General features: G+C 41.2%; 1 protein-coding gene and 1 long non-coding RNA gene across 3 annotated transcripts in view; one reads left to right on the forward strand and one right to left on the reverse strand.

Moving 5' to 3' along the window:
* Positions 1 to 18,959, reverse strand: part of SKI (SKI proto-oncogene) — a 127,722-nt gene that overhangs the window by 77,260 nt on the left and 31,503 nt on the right. The gene's annotated exons all lie outside the window — the stretch shown is intronic.
* Positions 1 to 18,959, forward strand: part of LOC308061391 — a 96,094-nt gene that overhangs the window by 65,169 nt on the left and 11,966 nt on the right. Inside the window, exon 2 of the long non-coding RNA XR_013927197.1 lies at positions 1 to 18,959. This exon is cut by the window's left edge and continues 56,131 nt beyond it; it is cut by the window's right edge and continues 11,966 nt beyond it. This is a non-coding gene — a long non-coding RNA (uncharacterized lncRNA).

Genomic DNA, 18,959 nt, shown 5'->3' on the forward strand with positions numbered 1-18,959 from the left:
ATTCTGTGCGAGGAATTCATGCCCAGATTGAGAAGCAGCAGCAAGTTAGCTATTCATGAAGCATGTATGTTATACTGGAAGTATGGCACACGTTTAAGAAGCAAACACAAGATGAGGTTCTCTTGCCCTTAGAAGCAGCTTTAACCTTTGATACTGCCATGTAAACGGGGCCTAGAGATGCTCTGTCGCCGGGAGCATTTTGTGACTATTTCTCTTGATTGGTGCTCAATAAGTGAACACGATCACCACAGGTAAAGCAAACCTGCCATTATAAAGATACCGGCTTGTGGACACACAAAAAAATTGTAACACCTATTCCAGAATGGCTTCTGCGTGGATACAGTATTCTAGAACAAAAGGCATTTTATGCCATAGCGACTAGAGAGCTTCCACAGCAGAGCTCTGGAATACTGTCATTTTTATTATAGAACAGAAAGCCCAGGCAGGGAGCTGCTGTGGAAGGTAACACTGGACTCTTAACTTTTCTTTCCACTGCACTGCTTCCCCGCATGGACAGGCTCCGGACTTCCAACCACACCTGCCTGCGCTAAGACGAAGCAGTACTGCAGAGCCCAGGGCAGGGAGGGAAGATACTCCTGTTTCTGCTTCAGCTGCACTCAACTTTTCTATCTTGTTTTGCCATAACTGTCCCACAAATCCTTTTTTCCCCCTCTTCCTCTAACCCACTGCCATAACCATTTAACTTGTGAATACACTACAAGCATCAGTTTCATCTCTCCCAAGCAGACACCAAAGAATTTGGAACACCCCCCACACACACCAAACCCCCCAAAATCTCACAGACTCATTTGCCAAAGTAGGAATTGCCATTACTCTGCAATTGGAGGCAGCGGATCCATCTGTGACTCCATATTAACAAATCTGGTTACGGATACGTCCTAACCATGTTCCTCTGGACACTTCCTTGCCTAAACAGTGTCATATGCTGCTTCTACTCCAAGGGCTGTTGCAAAACAGCACAGCTTCTTTCAATTAATGCAGCTGCATAAATCTTTATTGCTGAAAAAGCATGGACACCAAAGGTTCTTCCTACAGGGATAGACAGGATTATGAAACTAAAAAAACTACTATCACCAATTAATCTGCATTGAAGTGGGTGGGTACACCACCATCCCACTGCAAGCGCTATGAGGGTGACACAAACAAATCTGTTTTGTTTAAGATCCACTTATAACAAGCTGGGACTACGTATATCCACTTGCTTATCACAGCTCAGCTGATGATGAGGTATGGCAATTAAATGCCTGTGACTGTTTGTATGTAACTTGACTTTTCCAGTACTCAAATCAGAACTAGCTTTTCACTGGAGACAACAACAGTGATAAAATGGAGTCCTGACAAACTCAAGGAAGGAAAGTCCCTTAAGGCTATTACAGACAAAGACATAACTTCCAACTCAGGAAACCCTGAAGTCACACATGACTAGAGTTTATATTGGGGAAAGTATCTCTCTGTATGCTTAGCTTAGTCTCTTTCCTTCAGCATTTACTGTTGTCCGCTTTGCGGAGACAGGATACTGGGTTAGATGGACACACAGAAGGGTTACTCTTACATGCCCCAGTTAATAAAGTATTTTTCCCCTTTAACTCCAGTCCACAAGCAGTTCACACTCAGAGCTGAGTCATTTAGTCTTATTCTGTTAATTTCATTCCTTCCTTCTCCCATTACTCCCTCTGCCATTTTAACTGATAAAACCCCAAAGTTCACAACCTCACTGTCCTAGGATTCCCCTCAGATTTAGTATCCTCCCCCGTATCAGTGATAAATAAGATTTACAGGGATGCTGACTGCATCATCCTCCAATCTCCCACACACACATACCAACAAGCCATAAAGTTTAGTGTGACCCCCTTTCTGTTGTTTACAATACCATCCTGCTTTAGCTTCTGTCTTGAATAGCTATCACGAAGGTCAGTTGGACCTAATTGCTCTGGGTGCCTCCTAATGACCACAAATAGCACCTTGTTAATGAGCAGAGAAGGGGGAGAAAGAAAGAAAATGAAAAAGAAAAGAATTCAGCCTTTCAAATCCAGAGAAAGCCTCAACTCCAAGCTTCTCTCAATTACGAACATCTTCAACTTCTTATGAACTTTACCAGGAAATGCACAGACAGGACCTCAGAAGGTATCTTAACTTTTACCACCTAGATTTAATTAGGGGATTGATTCTTCTCTCACATACTTCAGTTGGATTTTACTGCTCCTTCTTCTCCCTTAGGTGTTCTCTTTACTCGGTGTGGTACAGTACACAATTGTAACACAGCAGCACAGATTCACCAGTGCTAGCAAGAAGCCCCACGGTCACAAATGCAAAACGAGCACCTATGGTTGATTTAGGTAAAACATCTTATCTACATGCAGATCTAATCAGGTTCAATCCTCACTTAAGTGTTATTGTTCTTGTATGGATTCGTCCTGCCCTGATGTGATTTTCTAGACAAGACACAGTCCCAGAAGACTTTGCAATACTTCTCATTTCCTTGTGATCCCGATCTTACTCTTGCTAAATAAGAAGCAGGCACCCTCAAGATAACACATCAGAGTCCTTCACAGAACAAAACAAAACCAAAATAAATCTATACAGGTGCACAGTATGATCGATTAGACAACTTCAAACAAATTTCTGTAGGTTTGATACAACAGAACTAAGACACCAAATAACTCATGCGTGAGTTCCCAGAAGAAATCAGTTTAATAGCCAATGTAGTCCAGCATTCAGTAATGACCAGAACCAAAGATTATGAACAGTTTCCCAATTGTTTCACTTGGGGATGAATACGCTTTGCCAACTTCTTCTCTCAGAAGTATACATAGTTCTAGAAGGGAAAATTCCTTTGCCTTAAAAATGAGCCTTGAGTTCTTTGGGAAATTCAGCTTCATCTTTGTCGGCTCTTCCCCTGCTTCCAGAAAAATGGAAGCATTTCTAATTCTGTTCCCATTACAGAGCTCTCCTTAGGCACTCTTATACCAAAAATAAGGGGGTTTGGCCATACCGAGTTCTCTTGCTATTTGTTGTAAAACCTAAATACAGTTGAAAAGTAAATTCTCAGCACACCTTTTTTCTGCCATTTTTAGTTAGGGTTTTTTAGTTTGTTTTTCTTTTCCTCTAACATCTGGTCAGCAGAAGGACTGATACATCCCTCTTATTTACTTCATGCATGTAACTTACATCCCGACACTAAACAAAGACCATATGAAACCTTCCAATACTGCCAAAGAGTCTGATACTTTTAAAATACTTATAAAAATGCAGGAAGTTATTTACTGAATTTAACATGCCCTTTGCCTATAAATAAGTTAACACTGGGGGAAGAGGAGGGGGTTTTATTAATTAACACTGCTGGGAAACATTTTGAGAAAGGGGTATGTGGAACGTAGATACCTTTTATAGTGGCGCCTGAACAGAACTGGTCTCATTGTCTTAAAAATATATATAATCAAGAATGTACATGTACCCCCCTAATTTTTGCTTAACAAAGTGACAGATCATCCAGGAACCAGTCCAGCCTAGAATGAACATAAGCCGGTCAAACCATGTACAACTAGAGGAAAGAAACATGAATTCAAGGCTTAATAAAAAGCAAGATAATGGAAAGTGTCAGTTTATTTATAGTCAATTCTTCCTATAATTAAGAGGTGCAGGTAAACAGTTAAGTATCTCGTTCAGCATCTTCTCTCTAAAGTAACATACCATAAGCATCTTTCATTAAAATAAATACTAGTTTGCAGTGTGTTTCTGCAGAAAGATCTTATAACATACAATGCCATATAGATACTTTTCCCACACAAATGTGGAATACAGTTTTGGGGAAAAAACAGAGCTAAACACAATCCCTGTCTTACGAAGAAATACTGTATACAGGAGAGAGTACTATGACGTGTCCATCTAGTGCTGTTTAACTCCCCCTCCCCTCTTGTACAATTTACGCCCGTAAGAAACTCTGCTTTGAATGCAGCTCAAGGCATTTTGATAGTCATCCAAACTTTTATCTTTTTTTCTCCTACACTGAGGTTGGTTTCTGGGTTTTCTGCTTCTTCAATGAGGCACCATGTTACCGAACAGGATCCTGCTTAATTTTTTTGTGTGTGCACAAAGTGCAACAACAGGTCTTTCCAAGATCTCACCGGGCCAAAGGCTGTATATGGATTTTCTTCAAGGTATGTCCTTCTTCTCTACTTACTAAAAGCTCCACCCAAGCAGCTTGTAACCCCTTCTTCCAGCTATCTGCTGAAGTGTTGGGGAAAGGAAAATTCTGAATATTACTTTTGCTATCTCACCTGTAAAGACAGTACAACATTGCGAACATCCATATACATCCATTCACATTGGTAGAGGAAAAGCAAACTACCACCAAGAGCAGCACACGACTCAGGCACTTAACAGGAAAACCAAAGCAGGCTCAGAATCAAGGCATCAAATGTGCCACAGAGGGAAAGAAATGATCACCTGACACAAAACCAGAACTGTACATTGCCTGAAACTGACCAGATACACATTAACTGTTCGTAATTTTTTGTTCATGATGCTCATGAAATTCTGGATTTCTGGAGAATTTTGCTACCCGGTTAATAGTTTAGTGGTTATAGCTGTATGTCAGCCAATGCAAAGGCATACTTAGGGAGCACATGGAGCAATACAGGCCTGAAGATTAAACTTTCCTAACTGTGACCTAGGTGTTCCTGGAGTTGTATTAATGGAATCAGGTATTAAAAAAACCAAACCCAACATTTGATCTGGAACCCCAACTGACATCGGTTGGACTTTCATGTGCCAATTTATATGACAAGGAACCACAGAAAGGCTCGCAGAGCAAAGTCCTTACACTGTTTGTATATAACCTGAAATTATATATGCATGGTATTTCATCCTAACTTTTGACCAGCCCCAATAGCCTTTTAAGGAAGAGCAGTAACTTAAAGTTTATGGCCCATTAAGAGAAAAACCTGCATCCCAACAGAGGAGATCTCAGACACAAAGCTTCCTTTGTATCCTTGTTAATTGAGATCTCCAAAATGAAATGGCATAACGTCTATTTTTATCCCTGAGAAATGACAGGGAGGAAGAAAGGAAGGAACAAGACTAAAGGGATTAGATAAATTGCATCTAGTTGTGTACTACAAAACCCATTTCTTAAAAGTACCTGTTCTTTTCTTCCCCTGTCTTGTAAATTTCAATAAAGCATGTATTATCTAAAACAATGTAAATACTACACTTTACCTCAGGTTCTCTTATCTTAGTGAATCTCTAAAGTGTTTGTGTATTTAATTTTCTACCAAAATTGTAGAATCCATAGCACACAGAAATTAAGATGCAATTTTAAATTATTTAGTTATCAAAAATGCCAGTATATACACATGAAGATGAGTTGAAAGTAACACTGCCTCCAACACAGAATCTCATCAAAAGTATGGAAATTATTTTAAAAAGAAAAGCTTTTTGACATAAGCCCAGTATCAGTTTCTTTCTCGTCTGCTTAAGTGTCTCATCATCCCCCTAACCACAGTGATGACTGCTGTATAGCTGACTGCCCTAATCCATACCTTTAATGATATTCCTCACACCATGCAGCCTTTCTCCAGTTAGCTACCACATTCATTAAGGTTCGCCTGGGACATTCAATACAGGTGGCAAGACGACACAATACCATCAACATGCTTATTTTCATTATATCTGATAATTTTCCAGGCATGCAAAGAGCATGTAACAATTGCCTGGTAGAAAAACCTAAACGGGCTGAATGTAAAATAACTTCAGAAATAAAGCAGACTTCCTAAAATGATGAGTGATTTTTGGGAACCTCTATGTTTGTATATTCTCCTTGGGATATTTTAGTAGGCTTCTATTTTCACACTGCAGCGCACACGTCTTCTGAAAATCAGACCCCAAGGAAGTATCCACAAGCTGAATATCCAGAAATTGAAAAGGGCAAGGGGGAAGGAGAGTGTCTGTACTTACCTCAAGCAGTACTGGTCAGAACAATCCAAAAAGTTCTAGCAGTGCCTAGGGAGGGAATCAAGTCGCAGGGCAGCTACCAAGTCTACACTCAGTTAAAGGCTGCACTAGTTCAACAGGAGCTGGCAAGTCAACCTCCTCATTGACTACACAGTTTCCTCTGGGCACTCACACTGCAGCTTGCTGCTTAAAACAGCTGGTCGTCATGACACCCAGCTTTTATTCTCAGGTCTGGAGATTCAATAGGTAGGTCAGAACACCACACTGGAGGTGAAGACTCGCTGGTCCTGGGCTGCATGCCAGGAGGAAAAGCTTATCAAGCCATCAGAGCGCAGCAGAGCCTGGACTCCAGGGTTCTAAATGCAGGTCCACCAGATAACTTCTTGTGTGTCCACAGACAAGCCATCAGGTCATTCTCTATCTCAGTTTACTCCTCCAAGGAGCAGATAAAATAAAACTCTTTGTCACAGGGTCACACAATGGCTGTTTAACATATGTAAATGATCTAACAGTCTCAGGCAAACTAAGCAGGAAAGGTAAAGCGCTGCTGGTGGTACTGCTGTAACTGCAGTCCTGACAGTGTGTGATGTCACTGGGGCAGCAAATATGAATGCTGAGCACACAGAAGTTTCTTTAAATGCAAAAGCAAAGCACTGTGAGAGGATTGTACTCCTAATCACACCTCCTGTCACAGCCCTGGCTTCCATTTGCCCTTAAATCCCAGTGCGGCATCGCCATGTTCGTGTGTGAAAGTGCATGCACGCCTGGCGTCTCCTTTTGAAAAAAAGGATCCAACAAATCCTTCTAGACAGTATTAGAGAGGAGACACTACCAGTTCAAAACAGCCACCTGAAGTGACCCCTCTTCTGCTTCAGAGACCGTTACATAAGCTTCGTTCAGAGTGGGAACCGACAGGAATGTGGCACAACAGAATGAGAAAGTGCTGGTGCCAACAGGTTCCTTTCAGCTGCTTACAGGCAGGTACTTCTCCAGCACTCCGATGTAACGGGCCTGCCCTTCAAAAGCAACACTGAATTATCAGCTGGCCACCCTGCTCCAAAGAAGCGGCATCAGAAATGTAAGAAGGGACACATTTCACAGAGAAGTAAAGTACAGACTCTTCTGTACATTAGACCTGAGAAGTTACACCATAATGGCCAGATAAGTGCTCAAGTTGCCCAGAGCAGCTGTGGATGCCACATCCCTGGGAGTGTTCAAGGCCAGGCTGGATGGGGCCTCCAGCATCCTGGACTAGTGGAAGGTGTCCCTGCCCACAGCAGGGGGGTTGGAACCAAATGATCTTTAAAGGTCCCTTCCAACCTAAACCATTCTAGGATCCTATGATTAAATGTTCAGACAGATAGACACATCAGAAGTATCCCTCATCATTCACAGTCACCAGGAAACCCTCAGACAGAAAAAAATAAAATAAAATACCACAGCATGTTTATTCCTGCTTGGCCCAGCTCCTTTGCCTAAGTACAGCGTGTAAGAAATGCTGTCTGAGGGACTGAGATATACACTGAAGTTCTGTGGCTGATTAAGCAAGCATATGCTCCTGACTCGGGGAGTAAAAGAGCTATCTATCTGGAAAAACTGTATGCCAGGATCAAAATAAACTGGGGGGGGGGGGGGGGGGCAACCACCAACACTTTTTGAACTCATCTGTGTGAGTAAAAATGAACAGGCTGGACTAGGATTTACCAAGAGTTTTGGTTTATTCATTTGGTTTTCTGAGTATCTCCACAGACTTAATGGAAAGTGGCAAAGGGCATTCTGAAGATCTTAAACACTCTTTATCCCGTAGCGACTGAAAATAGCATCTTGTGATGTACTTGTGAAATTCTAAAGAAGCCGCACAAAAGCCTAGAAGCCACATGCAGTGGAAAATGAAGCACAGCAATGCAACTTATGATCACACAGACCACAGGAACATACGTAAGAGAAAAGACAGACATTCATTCTCTAAATGAGTAGTGAATGGGAGCCTGGGAACTGCATGTTTGGGAGGGGAGACTTTTAAAGAAGGGGTACAGGCTTTCCCAGCACTGACCCGCCACCAGTAAATCACTGAGTGTGCTGGCTTTTTACTACTACTAGTATCACCCTGTTTAAAAGCCTTGCCAGTTTTCATCAATATCTGACTTTAATTGCAAGCTGCTCCCAAAAGATACTAGGGCACAGATGAAAGAGTGCTAAACACTTTTAAAGGCTTTAGCCAGGGACTTGTGCTGTGGGTAATTTAATTAATAGTTCAGCATCCAACACATGACTACAGCCAACTCTGATACTGCCAAGTCTTCAGTCACTTGGAGAATGACCTATGAATGTTCCAGAAGTAAGAATACATCTCCACTTGCTTTCTGATCGTTCCTAGACAAGGTCACTAAGTGGAATACCACTGTGCTTCCTCTTCTCATTCTTACATTGGAAGTTTTTCCTTTATTACATGAAGGAAGTGTCCTCTCCCCAAAGACATTCCTCAGAGGGCTGACAGCAATGCTGTACCACTGCTCACCCAGCTGCAGCCACCCAGTCTCTGGGATGGTAAATTAATACTTGAAGTTACTCAGAGTGGCCCTGAAATATGGTTTAGAACACCACAGTGCTTCCAGAAATGTTCTAAAAGTTACTGCTGAACCAAGACTGCTTACAGGAATGGACCACGGAGTATTTCTCCATTTTTTCAAGTAGATTTCACTAGAACCTGCTGACCTCTCCTCTTAAAGAGGAAAGAGCAAAATATGCCAATAAAAGAGAGGGAGGAGAGATACTATCTTGCTAAATCCTTTTTAAGCAAAAGCAGAACTGGCTTTTTGGATCAGCATTCAGATATTTCTGCTTTGCTCAGTTTAAATGGGAAACCAACAGAAAGAGAGAGACACAAACAATATGAACAGCCTCTGTGGCTCCACAGAAGAGCCACCTACCAAGCTCCTTCAGATATCCTTAGATGAGCACCATGGATTTGGGCTCATTTAAAGCAAGAGAGAATATGTTGCTGAATATTTTGCTTTATCTCAAGACAGTAGCAGAAGGCTGTATTGTCTGAGAACCATGGAACAGAAGAAAGTTGCCTGGTCTTCTCCAACTGGCATGGATATTTTTTTTTTTTTGCCTTTTTCTTTTTTTTCCTTTCTTTTTCTTTTCCATGATTTCTGCACAGAACCACTGTGACAGCTCCCTGATTCTCCTGGTCACACAGCTACTGACTTTCCAGAGGCTTGGTGATTTACGATTTCCAGTCTTGTATGGCAAGAAAGAGATGAAACAGATTTTTCTTCATAGGCACTACTAATGTGAAATTACTTTCACCATATCAAATGTTGGCATCAAGTGCAAAGAGGTATCTAAAACTTCAACTGCATCGACATGCACAAGTGGAGCTGGAAGCTTCATTTCAACATCATCTTATACCCCATCAGAGCCGTTTCAAAGAACAAAGTAATCCTGTAAAAAGAGGCTGAAAAACTTGGTGGACCTTGCTCTGTGCTCAGCTATCCATAAGCACGTACATTCACATCAGCAGAACTAAAAGGTGCCAGAGAGGACAGATTTGGGCTGTTATTCTTTCCAGCTGCATGCTGCATCTAGAAACAATTCTAAAGTTTTGAGAAAGTTACTTGTATCTTTCAATATGGGTAATTTTGAAACATGTGCATTTGGTACTTCCTGAAAAGCAGGCCAATACCAGGCATGTCCAGATGTACACACAAACTCACTAGGGTCTTTTGAACATCATACGCAATGAGCAAATTATGCTCTAGTTATGTCAGTGTACATCCCAAATCAGTGGAGGCTTTTCACTGAGAGCAGTCTCTGCCCTATTTACTGTATCAACCACACACAAAGCACAACTGACATCTCACTGGCAACAAGCTGAATGAGAACATGCCTATCATAGTTAGCACGTAACACTATAGATACATGTGAATATGTATTTCGGAGTTACTATTGTTTTCTTTTCCCTCTCAAGGGAAGAGATTCCCCATCCCCCACCCCTCTGCAACCCTCTCCACCTCATTTCCATCTGGCTGACACTGCATTAATGCTAAACCTCCAGCTGGATCCCACAGCATTGTCTTGAACATTTTGTTCCAGCAGAGCTGAACTCTAGGAGACTCCGGCTCTAAACACAAATCACAAGGCTTTATGTACATACAAGTGCAGCCTCTCAACAACAGACTGTGCCCCTGGTACCATGGCGGACAGGCTGGAAATAAGGCTAGTTCATGGAAGGAAGCCAGTTGTTGTGCTATGGGGTTTTTTGTTTTGGTTTTTAGACACTGCCTCTTCTCACATAAAGCAGACAAACAGGGGAGACTCACTCTCTCTCTCCCTAATGAGAGGGGTTTTACTCTGTAACTCCTAAAGCCTTCCCAGACTGTGGTTTGAGGGTGGGAGCCACCCTCAAAACAGTGTTACAGTAAGGCAGTGTTTTTAAAGCAGGATTGATTGAATAGGTAAGTGAACTGAAAGAGCCCAGAACACTCAAACCACAGTTCCATATATTAGCATTTTTCCTTTCCTCCAGTGAAATACATGACAGCTTCTGGCCACAACAGAAGCCAGAGGCACTGGGCTAACTTGGAAAGGCTTGACCTCCACATCTCGGGCCCAGGTCAGACACGTATCAGTAAAGATCAACTGGACCAGGCTCCCAGTCAGTTACCAGAAAACATCTTTAATAGGCAGTACCTTGCATTTATGAGGGCAGGTAGTTTCCTCATGAATACTGCAGGCAGAAAGCATAACACCTTGCAGTAAGAGTTAACAGGACCGGGCTGTTCTAATACTTCACCCTCATCAAACATGGTAAGAGGCCTCCCATGCTGGAAACTCCTATGACCCAGTTAAAAAGGACAGTGACCCAATTCTGTTATGACAGGAATGAAACCCTTCTAATTTTCTCAAACAAGCACCATTTCAACTAAACAATTCAATTCCATTAGAATCAGCCCTCTCACAGAACAGAAATTTGCAAAATCCCTTTTTTATTGCCACAGACTTTCCCTTTCATAGCACCATTCAGGCCAGTGCACCTTCAAGTCCTTCACAGATTAAGAAAGCACATTTAATATAGAATAATTGCCCATATTCAAAATCCACTCTTACTTTTAAAGGTAAAAATTCAAACCTTAAACCAGAGTGAGGCCCTTCCAGTAACCATCTGTACTGAGTGGTGCTGTCAAGGCAGTATTACTCCTAGTAAGAAACGTACAAACTCTTCTCCTTTACACTGAACTCTCTTTGTCACTCGAGTAGAAACCTAACGCAAAAGTGCCATGAAATGCATATGAAGCGTATTGGAAAGTGTCTTTTGTACTTCACAAAAAGATACTTCTGATGAAAGCTGTCTGACGAGACCTTTCCATAGGAGAATCAGGTGCGAAGTGACATAAGCATCTCACTGCAAGTACAAATGTGACAACGTGAACAGCCAGCTACAAATACAGAGAGGAAGTGCTAATCAGTGCATTTGTGTTTAAAACAAGGAAACAAAGTATCTGCTTTATGTGAAACTTTTTTATTATCATGGAAAGTTCTGGTTTACACAAATGCTCAACCTGAAGTCTACTGATGATGCAATTTTAAAATTAATTAAGGACATAAAGACTTTCCAAATCTATCCTTACAATATAAAGCAGAGAATGAGTTGGGGCAGGAGCAGGGGGAGGACAAAGGAACTTTCTTACTCCTTTAAAGTCACCACCAGCTATGTAACATCTGGCTGTTTAGTACAGGTCACCCCACTGTGATCACACGACCCTTACAGGATCAGGGTTGCATCAGGGGTAAGAGCACACAGAGCCATGACAAACAACAAAAACCTCCCAAACTTTAAAATGAAGACAATTCAGCCAGCAACCTCTACCTCTAGTGAAAATCAGTCAGACTTTTCTCTTTTGTATGTAGCACATTGCTTACATTCTGGGAAAAGTATGTTCTTGTACCCAAGAAAGAGAGATCTATTTCCCTCAAAACAACAATTAACAAAAAATTTGAATTTCATTTCATCTTCCACCACCGAAAAGATCTTTCCTTTCTCCAAACAATAATCTGAATATGGGGTCAAAACTCTAAATAATGAGTTACATAAATATTTTTTTAATAATTCACAAACCATTGGTACTAGCATGTTCATTCACTTAAAAGGTAAGGCATATTAATTTTAAACCAAATACAGAACTTTGTAAGAACGTAAACACTTACAAAAGCTCCACCCCTGCAAATGTTACCACACACAAAACTTAGAAACTCCAGGTAAAATCTGCAAATACGCTTATACTGCTTATATCTGCTTAAAAGTCACATGAATAGAGTGGAAATACCACTGTCGTCTTCAAAGATTTCAACAAGACAAATACAGCTTGAAGAAAAAGAAACCTAAGGGACCAAGTAGACAAGGGATGGCCCTCCACATGAGGCAATCGCTGCAAGAGATGCTAGCCAGGAATGTTTCAGGGGATTCATTTGCAGACCAGACACCATCTGATCATATGAAGCATTTCTAGTTTACAACTTCTATGATTAAGTTAAAAAACAAAAGTGTTTCTGCAACCAAACTGAACACACACACACACACCCCAGCAGCCTTTATTGTAAGCCTGGACCAAAAAAACCTTGAGTGCACAGAAGTCCTCCAGAAAGTCTCAGCTGAGTTTGAACTGAAAAACAGTTGCAAGAATAAGTCCAGAAAAGGGACAGGGAGCTGGGTAGCCACATGTGCCTGAGTATTTCCAGCTAGCATAAAAAATCCACTCATGTAGGGGTTTCAGGAGTTCTTTGGGTGGAAGAGTGAGCATTAAATGTTTTATTAGTGTAATTAAACCCAATTATTTTACCACAGAACTCCCCTAAAATGTGTGAAAATCCACTGCATCTCTTGATCCATTCAACTTTATAGACTTGTGGAAGAGACAGGGCTATAGCACTCTAGAAATTTCTAACAAACTGATAAGAACAACAGTGATACTTACTCCATTCTACACCAGTTTACGTTTCTTCATGTCCCAAGTTCACATTTTAATTCATTATACCCACAATGTGTGCACTGAATACGGTAAGATTTTAGAAGTGAGTGTTAACACCCTGACCACGAAGTGCAAACTGAAAGACGTCAGAATAGGAGAAAGTAGTTTGTTCAGATCAGAGCTTTTGACAGGTTTCTATCTGACCTAAGCTTGCCTTGCCAGCACAGTAGACTAAAATAGAAGATTGCTGGCTCCAAGCAGGGACAGAAGATGTTATCTGATAGCTGTCATTATACAAGTGACCCATGTCACCTGAGAAGACCTAGAAACTACAAGGCTAGAACATTTATTATAAAGCATTTGGTACTCACATACGTCTGTCTTTCAACAAACTTCAACCCAAACATGAAGTCCTATGACAACTCAATGCAAAAAGGCTGCTTTTGTTAAAATAGACAGGACAACTGCAACAAAACAAAATACTGGCAGAGCTCAGGAGTAACATCTGTCAAACCCTAAAAAAAATGTCATTACTTCTTCACCTGGCATCTGGGAACACATGAGAAAATAACCAGTATTTAGCTGTATGGACACCAGCAACACTACAAAACAGTGCAGTAGTTCAAACTAAGGTCATGGCTATATCAAGTCACTCTGAGCCACATTTCCATCCTCAGCACTTTGTAGTTTGCAGGGAAAGCATGCAAGGCAAGCTTATGGCTGTGTTTTTCCGTTTCTGCCAAAGAAAATTCTCCCTCAACAACACAGGTCTGCCATGGTCTCCTTCACAACGTTCCTGCTCCTCTTCCACTCTGTGTAAAGGATCAAATGAGATGAGGATCACATCCTTCTTTCCTTTACAAACTGGAAACCCTCCCAGCTATGACCACTCAAAGCAGCACAGCTGCACTGTGGTATTGATTAAAAGAGGAAGTTTTCCTTAACACCACAAGAGTGACACCCTGGAGACAGTGCTTGTGCAACCTTCTCATGGGTCTCTGTGCTGTTGATTCCCCTGTCAAAACTCAGTTGTCAGGATTCAAAAATAAAACCATAGCACAATGTTTCATCATTATTTCTTCCCCTCTCCCTCAGCAATAAGAGCTGTAGTGTAGGATCTCACAAAAAAGGTCTACAGAAAAACAATACATACTCATTTTGGCAGAAGCCTTCCTAGACCCCATCCCCAAAACACTACCAAAATGACTACACATTCAGAATAAATCCATTTTTCTCTTTTAACTCAGTGCTAATTAGAGAGGGAGAAACTGGGTTTGCCACTTTCTCTTCTGAGGATGTCAACAGCTTCTGAGGATGTCAACAGCTCCTGAGGACAACGCTCCTTGTCTCTTCTGCTACCTAAATTCAGATCAACCACAAGTCTGTAATGAGTTGCATGTGAAGGCCAAGGTCAGGTAACGTCTTAGCACCTTTCATACAAATTCATAAATAACAATTCTCAGCAATAATACAAACCTGTATATATGTTAAATGCTTCACAAAAATCCTCTTCAGAACCCTGTTGGGCAGGGAGGTAAACATTGTTAGTCCTGTTTCACAGAGGAGTGAAGGAACTTGCCCAAGGTCACCCAGTTAAATGGTATCAAGAGCTGCGACTATAAAAAGTTCTCCTCCACTCAATCTTCTGCCCTACCCACTAAAGCAGTATTACCTCCCTGCACCTTTGGTAATAATAATAACACCACCCATGAACAAGTTATACCTAGCAAACACCAAGTAATTTCAGAGGAGGAATGAATGAAATCCTATGTAGTTAATTCCAGGAGCTGATCCAGTCCAGGCCTGCCCACAAACAGAAGGAAATTCTTTCACATACACAGGAAGAAGAAAGACAGAAAGAAGAGTAAGAAAGACGAAAGTGAATTGCTACATATAGAGTAAAGCTTCGTAATCTCTAAATAGGAGATAAAACAGATTGACTACCCCAAGAAGTGAGCTGCCTGAATAGGGATGCAATTTTTTAAAGTAGATAAATTTCTTGCTAACCTGACTTACCCTGCAAAGCCTCCAAGGTGTGCTTGCGGCTTTAAATATTTTCTTGTTGCTGCTTTGAAGGCAAGAACAGGCATGATCTCCAAAGCATCCACTGATATGCAGTTGGGGGGGGTGGGGGGGAGAGGAGGAGGCGAATACTGTAGCTAGCTGAGAACTGTCAGATTGTGTTTGCCATCAAGGAATGCCATTTCCCAATGCCTGAGTTTAACTCTGGAATGAAATGCATGCTGCTGCTGACCCCTCTGCTGACATTCTATAGACTCCCTTATCTCATCAGCCCCTGAGCATCCCATCCTCACTCCTCCGCGTTCATGTTCCCAAACTGTCAATCTCTCCGCAATGACTCACAAGGTTCTGAACCCACCATTCGCCTCTATGCGTCTTACTATTTTTTCATACATGTCCTTCTGGTTTAGATTGAGAGGCGTCTTATTCTTCTTAAATGTTAAAAACAAAATTAAAAAGAATCACTGAAAGCAATATGCCCTCAGCACAACAGCCTCCATGAGAGCTCTGCATACTTCAAAGAGAAACACAAGAATCTAATACTGCTCTCCAGTTGGAGTGCTGTAAATTAGGAATAATTCTACTTAAGTCAATCAAGACACAATCGTTGTAACAACCACTGTGAGCAAAAGCAAAGCGGGGCCTGCCTGTGGGCAGATTTCAGGAATGACAATGGATTAGAAAATATATCACAAGGGTGTATTAGAAGTTTAGGTCAGCTTTACAGATTCTGTACCTACTCCCTTTACAACACACTTAAAACCAGAGCTCTCTTTACCTACATTATAATCCTCATCATTATCTCTGACAGTTGAATTGTTTATGCAGTTACTAGATTAGATATTCAGAAGCAGTGGTGCAACCACCACCTGTGCATTACTAACACAATTCTGAGCAAGGTGGAGTGGTTCAAGATGGATGCCATCCAAAATTCCAACATAGGCTTCATCTGTCATACCTCCATGGCATGGATGTGTCATCCATCATGGCTGGCTTCAGTTCTTTACCCTCTTTCTGTCACTTCACAATTCTGATTATCCCATATTAAACCAAAGGCTCGTCTAAGATGGCTTTTTCAAAACTGGTAGGGTTCAGCAACTGAAAATGGAACTGTTTTAATGCCTTCTTATCCAATCCCGCTGCACAGAGCAGGAAGAAAAGAATGGAATAAACAAAGATGGATCTCCCCAACACATACATTTAGATATTTTTGTTATTTGATATTCCTTAAGCTACTGAGTAACCTGACCAAAATGGAAAGGGTTAAAGAAAACCTAGCATTCTTACTTTTCAGAGAGCATAGAACCAAACACAAACATGCACATCCATACATTATTGGATTTGCTGGTTTAATCAGCAAGTACCAGTGACTCAATTAGCCTCTTAGCAGTGCCTAAATGCCACTAATTCAGCCCGCTGGCTGCTGCAGCATACATACACAGGCTTGTCCCTTTAGATTTAGCGGTAACAGCACCACTATTCTTCTCATGACAGCACTAGGGGCCCAGACAGTCTCCTCTCTCTCTCTGTTCTGCCAACCACACAGAAAGAAAAGACCCCAGGGCTGACTGTGTGTGAGCGTTGAGTAGGAGGAAAAAGGAAGAGGGAGACACTATTTCTATTCATTTTACAGCTTCATCCATCAAGAGCCTTTCTAAAAAAAAAAGGAAGAAAAAAAAAAGAAAAATGCATTCCCAGAAGCTCATGGTTTAGAGCAACAGCCTAATAAGGTGTTAAAGAAAAGATACTGACCTAATCTTTAGCAGCCACATCTACTACATGAAAGTTTAACAAATTACAGAAGCTAGGGCTGAAGAAGTGGTACTTGATTCTATCTAATTCACACGCCCACCATTGCTAGTCTGTTCCTGATATTGTTTAGTTTTAGGATAAAGGATAAAGCACCAACACGTAAACCATACTTAGTTAACTGAAACTTTCATACCTTTGGCAATCTCAAACAACAATACGTAACAACAGTGAATAAGCCAACAAACCAACCCCAACTTCTTTTTCTGTACACCAACAGCACATTTGTTCAGTTAATTTTTGTGACTCTCCCTTATATAATGACTAATTTTCAGGCAGATTGATTCCCTGGTGAGTTGTTGCACATCGTGCAGCCATAAAAGCACTAGTGACAGTTAAAGAAGGTGACAGGAACAGTAGGCTGGTGTTAGGGCAGAAGCCAAAAGGAGTTTTGGCAGCAACTAGGTGTATGCCAGATTAAAGTGACCAAGCAACTACGGCTTCAAAAGTATTGACTCAGTATGAACAAAATGTGCTGTCAAAACACAACGTGTCAGAACTAAGCCCATCAGATCTATTTTACTCGATGACTATACATAGAATTACAGGTCAGAAGAAACACAGGAGATCCCAGAGGAGGAAAAGAACTTTGCTAATTAACTTACAAGGTGGAAAGCAGAGTATTCTTACCCAGAAAACAGAGCAAGAGACACATGAGATCTTCTGTCTTCCTCATGATCCTTCTCATCACTTCAAAATGAAGGCTCATTAAAAAAATAGTCAAAGGTGGATTCACTCTAAGTTTGCAAGCCACGAAATTTGCAAAAGAGGCAATATTACTTTAAATCCCTCCCAGCTTCCCAGCTGACAATCACTTGGCATCCAAAGGCTAGGTAGGAACCTGGCAACCACACAGGATTTCTACAACAATATTTGCAACATAAAATGAAACAAACAAATAAAAAAGAATAGCCCTTTCAAGTACTAGCCAGTAAACAGGCCTTGCACTCCCACTCCCCTTTCCTCATTAATATTCAACAGTTTAAAATAAAGATGTACCAAAAAACCACCAGGGAATTCAGGGAATTCATTAAGTCTTCAGTATTTCAGTTCACCAGTCTCTGATTTCCAATCAGCTGAAACTGGAAAGTCATTACTTCAGCTGCAGTCCAGGTCAGAGGAAAGACTAATCCCAAACTCACAAAGCTGCCAGATTTCACGTTCAGGACGAATACAGGGTGGTTTTGGAATTACAAGGGTTAGTTAAGGAGAATGCAGTATCTTAATTAAGAAAAGCCAAACAACCTCTCTGCAACAAGCAAGGAAGGACATATACTCAGCACAAATCAGTGTTTCTTTGTAGAAGCCACACAATATGAAAACTGTGTAATGCACAGCAAAAAAAAAAAGTGACCAAGTTTCCTATTCTTGTAGGTATACTTCAACTTGATACCTCAATTTAGAGAGATGATCAATGTATAAATTTTCTCATCCTTCACATCTACCAACCCGAAAATAATCATGAATATACCTAGCTATTGTCTCAATACAGACAGACACTGCCAAGACTGTTCCAGAAGCAACACTAGCACAGTTCATGCTACAGAGCTCTTCCCCTGCACAAAAGTCCACATCATCTTTCCTCCATAAAGTGAAAGGAAATTGTTGCCACTTAGGGGAACTCCATGGGAAAAGTGTGCAGAGACAATATCCTGCTTGGTGAATCCTAGGAGCAAAGCACAGCTTCTAAAAATGGTCACAGATTTGCACAGCAACTCCGCCTGTGTTGCTGTATCCACTGACCATATCCATGCTCCTTTCACTGCCTAATAAATCCCTTTATACACTCATAAAGCCAGCTGCTCCCAGAGCACACCATCTACCAGAAACTGCTGCTCCTCTTGCAACTCTGGCTTTACAAAAACAGCCAAACTAGACAAGCAGATTTTTGCAGGGTGTTTTTGTTGTTTTTGTTTGTAAGTAAACTTCAACATGCCAAAGAAATTAGAAATTGCAGCCTGATGTTCAGGAAAAGCTGCGTTTCCCCCAATACTGTAGTGAGCAGGCCAAACGGAAGTTCTATCCAAATGAAGAGAGATCACAATTGCGTAAAATGAAACTGAAGACTGTTCAAAAACGTTATCTTGAGGAGGTGATGTTACTGCAGCTTATGGACATTTTGTCTTCCCTTGTCAGAAAAGCTGGCTTGCTAATTTATGGGCAGAGTGGGAAAAGCAGAGG

The sequence above is a fragment of the Falco punctatus genome (genome assembly GCF_963210335.1).
Source record: "Falco punctatus genome assembly, chromosome: 3".
NCBI lineage: Eukaryota > Metazoa > Chordata > Aves > Falconiformes > Falconidae > Falco > Falco punctatus.